This window comes from Megascapheus bottae, chromosome 37, assembly GCF_031878675.1.
Source record: "Megascapheus bottae isolate mThoBot1 chromosome 37, mThoBot2.hap1, whole genome shotgun sequence".
NCBI lineage: Eukaryota > Metazoa > Chordata > Mammalia > Rodentia > Geomyidae > Megascapheus > Megascapheus bottae.
In genome coordinates, this window is record NC_143545.1 from 1,419,791 (window position 1) to 1,433,325 (window position 13,535).

Consider the following 13,535-nt stretch of genomic DNA (forward strand, 5'->3'; position numbering starts at 1 on the left):
ACCCACAGGTGGCCAATGGGATGGTCACATACACAGAAGGACCATTGCCAGCTCGTGCCACATGCAGGGAGCCAGTCGGGTCACAGCCCAGTGTTTGAATCTACCCATCACCTTAGGTGGACTTGGCATGCAAATTGGGAAGGTCTCCACACAAAGCAGGCCCACCCCCACCCAAGCGGATATCCCTCCTTCTGGGGTGCGGGGAGAAGGTCAAGGTTGCCCCTCCCTAGAAGGGCAAAGGCGGCTGGGCTGTACCAGATATCCCTCCTCATGGGGGGAAGGTCAAGGTGACTGGGCTGTACCATTGTCCACCTTCCACAATGGGGTGGGGGAACTCTTAGGCATTCTGGATGGCACCAGTCCCTGCTCCCCTCAACACTCCTACACACCCGGTATAACCCCGTTTGTACTAAGGTTAACTACTCAAGGATTTGACTAGGCTAAAAGAAAAGCGGGGAGTGTTATCCGCTTTGGGGGGGGGGGTGGGCCTGCTTTGTGTGGAGACCTTCCCAATTTGCCCACCAACTCCACCTAAGGTGATAGGTAAATTCAAACACTGGGCTGTGACCCTATTGGCTCCCTGCGTGTGGCCAGAGCTGGCTGTGGTCCCTCTGTGTATGTGACCATCCCATTGGCCACCTGCGTGGCCAGGTTTGACCGCATGGGTTTTGCCCTTAAAAACCCAGCATGAGAGTTGCTCCGGGTCACAGTGTCAGCTCCCGAGTCTGCACTGTGTCCCTGGCCGGTCAATTCACCATCTATTACCCCAGTAAATTCACCTTTTTATGTGAGACTGTCTCTGTGTGTGGTGGACTCTGGTGGGACGTGGAATCCCCTCCTCTTGACCCCATAACCAGCCTGAGTTACAGAAAAATAAGGCTGAGCTCCACAGCATGCAGAATTGTGTGTGCTGGCGCCAGCCACTTCTTTTGTGTGTGGGGTGGTGGGGTGTGTGTGAGAGAGAGTGTGTGTGTGTCTTTTCAATCTCTTGAGAGAGTTAGAAACATTGTTAAGTGGAGAAGGGAGAATCAGCAAAGAGCAGACTTCATTCTGGAAGCCACATGGAAAAAGCAGGTAGGGAACCCAGAGAAAGAAAGTCAAGCCAGTGTCTCACACCTGTCACCCCAGCTACTCAGGAAGCTGAGACCTGAGGGTCACACATGGAAGCCAGCAGGAAAGTCCGTGACTCCCTTATCTCCACGGAACCAGCAAAGAGTGAGGTGTGGAGCTGTGGTTCAAGTGGTAGAACGCCAGCCTTGAACAAAGCAGCTCAGGAACAATGCCCAGGCCCTGAGTTCAAGCCCCAGGACCAACACACACACACACACACACACAGATGCATGTCTCCAAAATAAAAATACTACTCAGGATCAAGAAGCAAGCTTTGTGCCTCTCATGGCTCATCTGTTCTACCTAGCCATCAACCTTAATTGTCCCTCTTGGCCTTTAGCCAGCTCATGTGTGGTCCACAGGTGCAGGACGGGATGGGGGGGACAATTTGCACCCCTCTTCTTTCCTATTAATCTCAGCCCTCTAAAAGGGATCAATGCAGACGCTGTACGGGTCCCCTTTTTTGGTTTGGTTTGGTTTTGTTTGTGAGATTTTGGGGTTGGCTCTGAGCGATCTCTGCTTTTCAAAAGAGTCTCCGTAATCATCGGCTCTGTGCATGGGTTAAAGAGGTGAAATTGTGGGGTTGCGTCTCCCCTCGATTCTATTATTATAGTAATGTTTGTGGAATCAATAGCTTTAAAAAAAAAAATCTCCTCTAGAATTCTGCCTGGTAATTGCCAGGCTGACTGGCTTGTTGTTGGTTTGGGGGTGCGTGTGTGTTTAATGTGCCCTTTTCCTCTTTTGAAAGGGGACAACTCTGCAGCTCTCTTGTCTGACAACAGCTCTTGAATTCTCCATGCTTTTTCAAATATTATGGACAATGTTGATTGGGGGGTTTTGTCTGGGGGAGGCAGTTTCATTGAACAACACGGGACGTGGTTTGTCTAAGTCTGGGGGCGTTGAATGGAAGAAAGGGGCAAGGGGGGGCGAGAATTCACCCCGAGTTCCAGCTCTTTTTTTTTTTTTTTGCCATTTCTGAGCTGAGGGAGCCTGGACAGCTTTTTCCTTTTTCCGTTTTTTTTTTTTTTTCTGACTGTGTCACCTCCTATTTCTTCATCTGCAAGACAGAGCCGGTGGGCCCAGGTCAAGCTGAAGATCGCGTTCCGAGGCCTGGCCCACCATGTTTTCTTCGCTAACTTTTCTCATTTGTCTTAGATTTTCCGCATTCTCTTGACACGTTTGTTCCAGCCTTGTTTTGTTTTTTCTCTTGGTGTCTGTTTTCTTGTTCTTGTTTTGTGCCAAGACTGGGGCTTGAACTCGGGGGCCTGGGTGCTGGTCCCTGAGCTTTAGCCCTGAAGACCAGAGTTCTTCCCCTTGAGACACACCTGCAGGTCTTGCTTTGGTGGGTTCATTGGGCTGGCTTTGAACCGAGACCCTCACATCTCGACCTCCTGAGTAGCTGGGATGACAGGCGTGAGCTACCAGCAATTGGCCCATTTTTTAAATTTTAAGAGTGGGGCGATGTGTAAGCTTATACCAGGCTTATACCAGAGGGGTGGTGTTTGTCTTATTTTACTTATTTTTGTTGCTGTCGTTGTTTATACAGCGCCAGCAGCAGGAAAGAACACGTGCTGTACAGACCTCACGCTGGGCCAACCCTGAGCTCCGGTGAGGTTCAGCTTTCCTGTCATTAAATCAGATGTGACAAAGACGCTTACCTCACCAGGATGATTCGAGACCAGAGGGAAGAGTGTGTGTGAGAGCTGACCAATCAGGGTACCCAGCTCTGCAGGGAAAGGATGGATGGATGGATGGATGGATGGATGGGTAGATGGATGGATGTGTGGATGGATGGATGGATGGATGGATGGATGAGTGGATGTGTGGATGGATGGATGGCTGGATGGATGGATGGATGAGTGGATGTGTGGATGGATGGATGGATGGATGTGTGGATGTGTGGATGGATGGATGGATGTGTGGATGGGTGGATGGATGGATGTGTAGATGGGTGGATGGATGGATGTGTGGATGGATGGATGGGTGGCTGGGTGGGTGGGTGGGTGGATGGATGGATGGATGGATGTGTGGATGGATGGGTAGGAGGGTTGGTGGATGGATGTGTGGATGGGTGGATGGATGGGTAGGAGGGTTGGTGGATGGATGGATGGATGTGTGGATGGGTGGATGGATGGATGTGTGGATGGATGGATGGATGTGTGGATGTGTGGATGGATGGATGAATGTGTGGATGGAAGGATGGATGTGTGGATGGGTGGATGGATGGATGTGTGCATGGATGGATGGATGTGTGGATGTGTGGATGGGTGGATGTGTGCATGGATGGATGGATGGATGTGTGCATGGATGGATGGATGTGTGGATGGGTGGATGGGTGGATGGATGGATGGATGTGTGGATGGATGGATGGGTGGGTGGGTGGGTGGGTGGATGGATAGATGGATGGATGTGTGGATGGGTGGATGGATGGATGGAAGGATGGATGTGTGGATGGGTGGATGGATGGATGGATGGATGTGTGGATGGATGGGTAGGAGGGTTGGTGGATGGGTGGATGGATGGATGGATGGATGTGTGGATGGATGGGTAGGAGGGTTGGTAGATGGGTGGATGGATGTGTGGATGGGTGGATGGATGGGTAGGAGGGTTGGTGGATGGATGGATGGATGTGTGGATGGATGCCTATTTGGTAGCAAAGCCTATTGAAAAGGGCCCAGTGAAGGCTGAGGTTTGGTGAGGAGGGAAAGCACGGGAGAATATAGCGGAGACAGGAAGGTGTTCAGGTAAAGACCATGCCGGGGCAGGAATGGGCTTCTGTGCCATATCCGTGGGGAGACTGAGGCGGGGATCTCAGACCCTGCGGTACCCTCGGCTCCTCTGCCTCCTGACCTCGGTGTCTCCCTTCCCGTCCTCCCCCCAAGCCCCTTTTCCTCCTCTTTCCCTGCCCCCCGTGCCCTGTCTCCTATACCCACACCCCAGCTTTCTTATGTCCTCTCTCCTCGAACTCGTGCTGTTCAGCCACCAATTCCCCCAGTCAGCGTGTGTGCGTGTGTGTGTGTGTGTGTGTGTGTGTGTGTGTGTGCACGTCAGTCCTCCTGGGGCTTGAATTCAAGACCTGGGCACTTTCCTGGAGCTTTGTGGCTCGAGGCAGGCACTCTACTGCTTGAGCCACACAGCTCCACTTTGGGCGTATTTTTTCTTTTTTGGAGGTTTCACGGGGCTGGCTTTGAACCACCACCCTCAGATCTCAGCCTCTTGAGTAGCCTGGATGGCAGGCGTGAGCATCCAGGTTGGTCAGAATCTTTATGACCAACGATGACATTGCAAGGGTCCCAAGAGAGCCTCTGTTTCACAGCCCCTCGTGGCTATAGACCTGTCCTGTGCCCCCTGCCTCCCGCCACCCGAGGTCTCCAGGCAGAGATAGTCACCCGTGTCTGCAATCTAATGGGTGTGAGAGATGGGGTGAGGCCCCCAGCCGCCCCTCCAGCTGCCTCTCCATCCCCAGGGAACCCCTTGGTTTATTCCTGTTTACCTATTTGCAATTAGCAAAGAGAAAAATGGGGAGGCCTCTCTTTTGGGGAGGGGGAACAGGCCGGTTCAGGGGGTGGGGGGGACTGACAACGTGTTTAAGCCACTTCAACCCTCCCCCACTCTTTTTCTTTTTAACCCCCCTCTTCTGTGACAGGGCGGCTGCCCAGCTGTGAGTGCTCTCTCTCCCCTCCTCCGCCTGGGATAGCCAATTCAGTGGGGAGGACATGGAGTCCCCTCCCTTTGATTTTGTCCCCCGCCCTTACACCCACACCCCTCCACACCCCAAAGCTGGGACATTATTTAAAAAAAAAAAAGCAGGAAACACAAAGCCCAGCCCAGCCTTGGCTGCCATTATATGCTCAATGTCAAGCCTTGCTTTGCCTTCTTTGTGCTCTGGGGTGCAGGGGGCCCCCCTCCACGGCCACGCTGCCCTGCAGCTGCTCTGGTTAATGAGCAACTCGGGGGGCACACACTACACACTGAGGCTTTGTCGGACACACGGTTTTTGCTTGTGCTAAATGATTGCCTGGCTGGTTGACAGGGTGAATGGGGCTGCACGGGGCTGTCAGTCAAGGCCGATAATTATGCCATCTGGATCTGAATGATACAGAGGAGGAGGAGGAGGAGGAGGAGGAGGAGGAGGAGGAGGAGGAGGAGGAAAGAGGGTGGAAGGGAAGGGGGAAGAAGGAGGAAGAGGAGGGGGGAAAGGGAGAAAAGGAAAGAGGAGGAAAAGGAGAAGGAAGAGAAAGAAGCAAGGAGGAAGAGGAAGACGGAAGAAGAAGAGGGCTAGGAACGTGACTTAGTGGTAGAGGGTTCACCTAGCATGCACGAAGCCCTGGGTTCCATTCCTCAGTACCACGTCCACAGAAAAGGCTGGAAGTGGCGCTGTGGCTCAAGTGGTTGAGCTCTAGACTTGAGCGCAAGAATCTCAGGGACAGCGCCCAGGTCCTGAGTTCAAGCCCCGGGACTGGCAAAAAGAAAAGAAGAGGCCTCCCCGCCACTTCTGTGTCAGTGGTGGATTCAGGGCTCAGGGACTGATGATGATGACGAAGACCTTGGGTGCCCCAATCTTCTGGTGCGCCCCCCCCACACACATTGGGGCCAGAGGTCAGCCCTTGACCCTCACCAGATTAGTGTGTGTGTGTGTGTGTGTGTGTGTGTGTGTGTGTGTGACAGCAGACAGGGGCTGGCATGAAGGGCTTGGGGTTCCCCCCCATCCCCCTGAGGTCCTCCTGGCTCCTGGCCTAGGCTGCCCCCCCAGAGCTGGCCAGGACCCTGCCCTGCACGGCAGGTCAGCCGAGGGCTGCTGAGGGTGGGGTTTTGTTGGGGATGCACACGTCCCCCTCTCTCCCTGGCCCTTTCAGTGCCCCAACAATGCACCCTTTTTTGTCCTTTCAGCCTCCGGTCCCTTCCCTTTCCATCTGCACACCCTGGCTGGCGGGCGGGATGGGGGGCACGGCATTGTGCGGACTTAATGAAGTGTGGGGCCGTGGGGTCTGCGTGGGGGGTGGCTGAGGCCTGTGGGGGGCCAGGGTGAGGCCCAGGCGCCCCACCAAACAACCTCTGGAAGCTGTCTTCAAGCAGGTCAAGAGGGGGCGTCCTACTGGCCAGTGGCCTCTAAGGTCCAGTAGCCCCCAACTCAAGGAGCTGGATTATAGCTTTATGGAGAAGAAAACGAGGACTGTCGCTCCCGGCCTTGAATGTTCTTTTCCCAGCATCCTGGGGACTTTCCTGCCCAGGCTGACTTCCACCCATGACCCCCCCCCATCCCCGCCTCCTGAATAGCTGGGATGGCAGCGTGAGTACACGTGCCCCTGTTAAGGGGAGCAAGGAGTGTTAAGGGGAGCCATCGGGAATGCCTAAGAATTCCCCGCCTCATTGTGGAAGGTCGACCATGGTACAGCCCAGCCACCTTTGCCCTTCTAGGGAGAGGCAACCTTGACCTCATCCCCACCCCCCTGGAGGAGGGATATCCGCTTGGGTGGGGGTGGACCTGCTTTGTGTGGGGACCTTCCCAATTTGCCCGCCAACTCCACCTGTGGCCGGAGCTGGCTGTGGTCCCTCTGTGTATGTGACTATCCCATTGGCCACCTGTGTGGCCAGGTTCGACCTGGGTTTTGCCCTTAAAAACCCAGCATGAGCTCTGCTCGGGGTCACAGTGTCAGCTCCCGAGTCTGCACTGTGTCCCTGGCCGGTCAATTCACCATCTACTACCCCAGTAAATTCACCTTTTTATCTGAGACTGTCTCTGTGGGGGGGACTCTGGTGGGACGTGGAATCCCCACCTGGAGGGATGTGGAATCCCCTCCTCTTGACCCCATAACACCCCCTCTCCAGACCCCTGCCATCTGGGCCCCCCACAACTTGAGCATAGAACCCATCCCTGCTCTTCCCTCCAAAGCAGGAGATGGGTGCCAGGAGCTCATGGCTGCCCAGACTTTGCCCATTGATGGTTCCCTGGCTTTCAGGGGGGCTATCCTGTCACAGGGGTGTGTCTCCTGGACCCCCTGACACTTTGGGGTTTGTCTTTCTAGCTGTTCAGGGCATCCTCCTAGCCTCCTCCCATCACCCCTTCCTTTCCCTGGCCTGCCTCCCCACCACGGCCTGGGTCTTACCCATCAGGCCCCCTGCCCCTTAGAACAAGCTCGTTAATTGCTTGAGAATATGGGGGTGAAAGTGGGGTTGGCGGGTAGCCGAGAGATGGAACTCCCCCAAGCCAGCCTGTAGCTTAGGCCAATGACACCCCGCCCCCCTCCCCAGCCAATACTGTTGTGTGTGTGTGTGGGTGGGTGTGAGTGTTGTGTTTTTTAACGGCAGGGTGTGGGGTACAGGCCCCCCACTTGCCAGATTGCATGGGAAATCAGAAAGGGGCAAATTGCTTGTCCTAAAGAAAGAAAGGAAGGGGGTAGGGGAAGAAGAGGAAAACACCCAGGCTTTGAAAACTGAATGGCTCATGGGCATCGCAAGCAGCGAGTAGATTTGAAGAGTTCATTATCCTGTTCTCTTCCTCCAGGACCCCACCGGTGAGCTGGGAGGGCCAGAGGACCCCCTCCCTGGGCGCATGCGCTCTCTCTCTCTCTCTCTCTCTCTCTCTCTCTCTCTCTCTCTCTCTCTCTCTCTCTCTCTCTCTCTCTCTCCAGCCTGGAAAGGAAAGGCCATGAGACTCAGATCTCCAGTGAACCAGCAGAAAACAGCAAGTGGAGCTGTGGTTCAGGTGGTAGAGAAGAGCTCAGGGATAGCGCCCAGGCCCGGAGTTCAAGACCCACCATCCCCCCCAAAAAAAATAAAGAGGAAGAGGGGGGGAAGACAGGGAGACACAGGGAATGTGTGTCTGAGAGATACACAGAGAGAGTCAGCAAGGGAGGGAGGGAAAGGAAGAGAGAGGGAATGGGGGAGAGAGGGAAGGAGGGAGGGAGGGAGGGAATGGGGGACAGAGGGAGGGAGGGAGAAAGGGAGCAATGAGGCTGGCTATTCCCCCTACCAACAAGGCCCCGCCCACTCCTCAGTCAGGATAGGGAAGCCCCGCCCACTGCACTGCAGGGCCCCGCCCATCTGCGATGAGGCCCCGCCCACTCCTCAGTCAGGACCAATGAGGACTGGCTCCTGCCCCAGCTGGGCTCCATGAGGCCCCGCCCCACCTCCCTGGGGCGGAGCTGAGTGGAGGAAGGGGAAAGGCGAAGGGCCTGCTGGCCCAGACCTGCAGTCCAGCTGCTCAGGAGGCTGAGCTCTGAAGACTGGGCTTCCACGCCCATTCCACGCTCATCTCCAATAAACCACCCCAAACCAGACATGGCGCTGTGGCTCAAGTGGTCGAGCGCCAGCCCTGAGTTCAAACCCCAGGACTGCCACCACCACCACCACCACCAAGGGACAATCTGTTCCCTTCTGGACGTGTGGGGGGGGAGGGTTCCCGCTCGTCTTCGCTCCCCATCCACCATCCCAGCGAGCTCTGCTGGGTGGACACCCGGCAGAGGTGGCAGCAGATGGCCCAGGAGCCAGGCCTGCGGGCACCACGCTTGACGTCGAGCCAGACGCCTCCAGTGCAGGCCCCGCGCTGGCGGACAGCCGAAGAAACATGGCTTCTCCTTTTCCACGCTTTGATCTAGCTGCCAGGCCATGGGGGTGTGGGGGGGGGGACAGGAGTCAGAAGGCAGCCTGAGAAGGACCCTCCATGTCCCCGCCTCACCATCTCACCCTGCCTGGCTGGCAAAGCCCAGTGGCAGCTTGGCAGAGAGCCTGGCAAACCAGGCCGCTGGCCCATCCCTTGTACTTGGGGAGATTTCCATCCACCATTGTCGTGGTGACAATGCCACACACAGAGTGAGAGTTGACACAGGGCTGGGGACACCCCCCCTCCATAACCAGGTGCCCTGGTACACAGGGCCTGGGCGCTGTCTCTGAACTTTTCTGCTCACAGCTGGTGCTCTACCGCTGAAGCCACAGCTCCACTCCTGGCTTTTTGGCGGTTCCTTGCAGTTCAGAGTCTCCCAGACTTTCCTGCCCAGGTTGACTTTGAACTGAGGTCCTGAGATCCCAGCCTCTTGAACAGCTGGGATGAAAGGCATGATGGGTAGGCAGATCTGTATTGCGTTGTCGTTATTGTTGATTAAAGCCTGAGCTGGACTCCAGCACCATTTTTGCACTTGCTCCCAGGGGCCTCATCTTCTCCCCTGCCGTGGCTTTCTGTTCCCGTGGCTTTTTGTTTTGTGGGTGAACAGAGGGGTTGTCGCTTGCACCTGACACCCCCACCAGACCCCAGGCCCCCCCACCTCCTGTACCCAGCCTCCCAACCCTGGGTGAGGCAGGGTTTTGTTTTTTAAGCGGTTTAAATGGACAGTCCAGGCAAACAGGATTACCTCGGTGGGAAGCCAGGGACCAGCGGGGGGCCCCAGCTTGGAAGAGGCGACAGCCTGGATGGGATCCCAAATCTGCCATGTGGGAGGCCGGCAGGGCGCCTCTAGTCTGCCCCCCATACTATTCCACAGGCTGTCAATGGGGGGGGGACGCCGGCCACAGGGGCTGAGTTGAGGGGGGCAGGGAGGGAGGAGAGCAGCTTCAATAGCCCCCCCGGGCCCCGATGTGGGTCTGGAACTTTCTCAGGGAAAGCAAGAGCCACGGGCTCTGTTCACACGGGGGCCTTCAAGTCTTCAAGTCATTGAGCTCTCTCTACTCTGTCTGTCTGTCTGTCTGTCTTGTGTGTTCACCTCTCTGTGCATACATGTATGTTTGCATGCCTGCACACGTGCATGTTTGCATGCCTGTATTTGCATGTGCATGTTTGCATGTCTGTGTGCGTTGGCACAGTAAGTTAGTCCTTGGGGTTTCATCACACACACACACACACACCCTCCTCTTCACCCCTCCGGCCCTGGTCTGGGTGCTGGCTGATCCCAGTCGTTCCCAGCCAGTGCCACTGGCTGTCTACCTGGAGGCCTGCATCTGTTTACTCGTCACAGGCAGCTGCCATGGCGCCGGCCTGCCAACACCTCCTCCTTCTGGCGAGGGAACAGACGGCTGCCAGGGAGTCAGGGCCCCAGGGACAAATAAATAGACCCTTCTAGAACATTCCAGAGCAACAGGTGAGCCCTGGAGAAACCAACGCTTGGGCTTCCTTCTGCTGGAATGACTCCAGCTGTGGAAAGAACACCACGGGGGGGGGGGGTGGCCTACGTGGCCACTGTGCCCTCGTGGCCCTCTCTGGGCCTTCAGTGACCCCATGCCAGCTCCCCGAACCCACCTCAGGGCACTCCAGCCCAGGGCCACAGCTCCACCTGGGGCTTTCTTTATTTGTTTGTTGGTTGGTTGTTGGTTCACTGGAGAGCAGAGTCTCACGGATTTTCCTATCTGGGCTGGCTTTGAACCTGGATCCTCACAGATCTGTCTCCTGCGTAGCTGGGATGACAGGTGTGAGGCACCTGCATCCGGCAGCTTCTCTGACGTTCTGAGGCAAAGCGTGAGTTTCTCCTGAGCAAAGCAAGCCGGCCTTGAGGACAAGCCAAGACAGGAACCCAGAAACTGGCGCTGGGGCCACCCCCCCACCCCGCTTCCACCACCACCCCTCTCCGCCCCACCCCAGATGGCTTACACGTGTGCAGGCACAAGACACAATTGCCACCGCCAAAACTGGTGTGCAGGAGGAAGGAATGGGACCCTAAGTCGAGCAACCCACCATTCCATAAGGATGGGGGTTCACATTCCAGGCCACCCCCCACCCCACTTCCCCCTCGCCAAACCCTAAACTGAGTGAGGTTACCGTCGCTCCGTCTAGCAGGCTGGAAGAGGGACAGACCCATGCAAGCCTGGAGGACAGCTGGGCGGCGTCACGCACGCCTGTAATCCCCTGACATTCTCATCTCCCACTGGCAAAAGGCCGGACTCGGCCCCCCGTGGCTCAGCGTGGAGAGGCCTGGCCCTGAGCTCAAGCTCCAGTCCTGGCACAAAAAAAGAAAAAGAAAAAGGAGACAGGCCACCAGGATGCCGACGCCAGAGAGGCAGAAAAAGGGGGGCTCAGGAACCCCCAAATGTCTCTGAGCCCCCAAGACTTGAATCAGGCCGTGTCCTCAAAAAGTCTTTTACCCATTCACCTGTTCCTCCACTCCACAGAAGGTTCTGGAACGACTCGTAAGGGATAGAGGAACTGTGGTTCTCTTGTTTTTCTCTCCTTCTGTTTGTGTCTCTGTTTTTTTCTTGTGCTGGTTCTGGGGTTTGAACTCAGGGCCTGGATGCGGTCCCTGAGTTGCTTTTGCTCAAGGCTGGCGCTCTACCCCTTGAGCCACAGCGCCATTCTGGGTTTTCTGGTGGTTCACTGAAGATGAGAGTCTCACGGACCTTCCTGCCCAGGCTGGCTTTGAACCTTGGTCCTCAGATCTCAGCCTCCTGAGGGACATGCTTTAGAGGAGGACAGAGGGGAAGAGGGATGGGGGGGAGGATGGAAGGTGGGGGGGGTGGAGAGGGGATTTTCAAACCCTTCCCCGCCCTTTGCCTCACCCAGACAAGCAGAAACCTGGAGGAAAAGGTCGCCTGTCACCCCAGCCCCAGATCTGAGGCAGAGATCTGAGGACGGTGGTTCAAAGCCAGCCCAGGCAGGCAAGTCTAGGAGACTTGTTTACCTCCTGTGAGCCACCAGGAAGCTGGAAGTGGCGCCCTGGCTCGGGTGGTAGAGTGCCTGCCAGCCAGCCTGGAGCACAGAAGCTCAGCCATTGAGGCTGGAGTTCAGGCCTTCAGACAGACACATGGACAGACAGCCCCGTCCCCTGCCCTCCTGTCCTCCAGGGGACAACCTGCAGAGGGAGAGGGCTTGAGGGGCAGGGAGGGGGAAATGCACCCCTGAACCCGGGAAGGGACCCAACGGTAGGCCCGGCAGGAGACTCAGGGTGGTTTCCCTCTTTTCATTATCTTTCCTTTCCAGGCCTTACCTGCTTTAATTCCACAACCAGGGCAGTCCTTCCCACCCCATCCCCCAGTCCTCCCTCCCCTGTACCCCCACCCCACCCCAACCCATCCCAGGGACAAGGAAACAAGCCAGGCTAGCAACCCAGCGTGGCTGTGTGGAGATTGGCTGGGCATGGCAGGGTGGGGCCGTGCTGTACCAATAGGAGTCTGCGGTGGGAGCCCTGGGTTTCGCCTGCCTGTGGAATTTGCTCCATCGAGGGCCCTGTCCAGTCTCCGGGTGATTCAGATCTGGGCCTCTCCCTGGGAAAAAATTCCTCCAGTGTTGCCAGGCAGGGCTGGCTGGCAGTGAGGAATAACTGTTTATATATGTATATGTCTGTGTGTGTGCAAAATTATATATATACTATGAATTTATTATATATTATATTCATCCATGTGTATTTAATTACTAAATATTATATGCCTGTTTCTTATATATTCCACCTATGTATTTATTGTGTATTCTGTACATGTATTTATTAGACATTATACACACGCGTTTACGCATTTATGTCTGCATTGGGGTTCAGGTAGGTAGGTATGGGGTTCAGGAGCCTTGCTGACCAAGGGGCTGGGTGTGGGGGGACCCCCGTCATCCAGAAGGCTGCCCCAGGCCTACTCTACCCCTAGGCCAAGCTCCCCACTCTTGGCGATTTCTTGTGTAGATAGGATGCTGTTTTACTTCTAGCCAGACCAGGTAGCTGGGTGTGCAGACCTGTGCACCCCCCACCCAAGGACTCTTGGAGAAGGGCAATTAACATTTCCTCCCAGGCTGACTTTGAACTGCTGTCCTCTGCCTCTCAGAGTAGCAGGAATTACAGCTATTCCTGGTGGCAGACTTTGCAGTATCAGTGACACTGTCCTGGTTGTGACAGTCCCAGCGTGTCTTTGACTAGGCAGACACGGGGTACACACTCGGATCAGACTAACACACCCGAGAGGGCGCTTTCATTGCTAGCAGGCTTCCCCCCCTCCCCGCGGGATTCTTTGTAAGCCTGGCATCCATCCCAGCGCCCCAAGTCCTCTCTTCCGACCCCCCCCCCCGCTTTCTACTTCTGTAGAAGCCACACCAGGGAAATGGGGTTGGACGAGAGCAGTGATTTCACTCGGGGAGCTGCTCAAGTTCAATGCCAAAGATACACACACACACACACACACACACACACACACACACCAGGAATTATCTTTCCCAGGTCTCTCTCTGTGCCTTGATGGGTTTTTGTTCTGTTTATTTTTCCGGTCCTGGGGCTTGAACTCAGGGCCTGAGCACTGGCCTTAGGTTTTTCTCAAGGCTGGAGCTCTACCACTTGAGCCACAGCACCACTGCCGGCTTTTTTCTATGTACGTGGTATCGAGGAATCGAACCCAGGTCTTCATGCATGCTAGGCAAGCACTCTACCACTAGGCCACACTCCCAGCCCTCTGTATCTTGCTTTTAAACATGTTTTCCTGTGTTGGATTTTTTTTTTTATTCGTTGGTTTGTTTGCAGATTGTTGGCTTT